This window comes from Cebus imitator, unplaced genomic scaffold (assembly GCF_001604975.1).
Source record: "Cebus imitator isolate Cc_AM_T3 unplaced genomic scaffold, Cebus_imitator-1.0 Scaffold80, whole genome shotgun sequence".
NCBI lineage: Eukaryota > Metazoa > Chordata > Mammalia > Primates > Cebidae > Cebus > Cebus imitator.
The window spans coordinates 2,409,736-2,410,979 of NW_016107395.1; positions in this window are offsets into that span (position 1 = coordinate 2,409,736).

The window sequence follows — 1,244 nt, forward strand, 5'->3', positions numbered from 1 at the left end:
CCATTGCACTCCAGCCTGGGCAACAAGAGTGAAACTCCGTCTCAAAAAAAGAAGAAAAAAAAAAGAAAAAGGGATGTTTAGGATAAAACAGGAAGTGCCAGCATATTATAAATGTTTTAAGTTGTAATGAAGTTCATAAAGAGAAGTTATTTTTTAAAACTATGTAATTAAGTTGGCTATAAATAAAAGGAAATTATAATAGTCTTTCTAGAGATTGGGCTTTGATATTAAAAATACACTAATACAAAAAAGAAGGTTAGAACAACAACGTTTTTGCAAAGTACTGATTTACACTTAATAAATTGTAAGATATTTTAATTTTGAACCCAAACATTCAACATTTTGTGCATCTTATTGTTTTCAGCTTTCTCACCCCTTTAAGACCTGAGATAATAATTCTCTGCTTCAACTTTTGTGTCAGCTCCTGTTACTTTTTTTTCTTAGGTACTAACTGCTGTTTCTGGCCTGACGCTAAAATTATTTTACCTTTAGGATCTAAAGGAAATGTGTTATTCCAATATAACACTCTGTGCTCTTGACTTTTTTAAATATGTCCAAATTGTTCTGTGAAACCAAAAAACTTAACTTATGAAGCCGGACACACTCTTCCTATGTCTAATTAATTCAAGGACCCTTTTATTAGTTTTCACTTGCAGGTTATCTAAATGGACCCCCCTTAAGGAAATGCAATCACACAAGTTTTGTTGTCTTTTGGTAACTGGCCTGAGAAAAACATTACATTTTATCAAAATAATTCTTATATTGTGGGTAACCTCCCATATAAGTACTGAGGAAGGAGAGCTAAGCAGAATCCTGGCACAATTAGCACCTGAAGAATATGTCAGTTTATAGTGTTACTACCCAATCATTTCCTTTTATATAATCCTTTATATATAATCTTATATTAGTTTATAGAATTAGGGCCTGAAGAACATCTCCATTTATAGTGTGCCTACTCAGTTATTTCCTTTTATATAATCCTTTACATATAATCATATATTAGTTTATAGAATTAGGGCTTGAATATCTCAGTTATAGTGTTATTATAAATATCTCAGTTTATAGTGTTACTACTCAGTTATTTCCCTTTACATAATCCTCTCTATATACAATCATATATTAGTTCATAGAATGAGTGCCTAAAAAATATCTTACCACTCAGTTATTTCCATATATATACATATATATATGTATATATATATATATATAACTATGCCTTAGTTCATAATCGGAGGAATAGACAC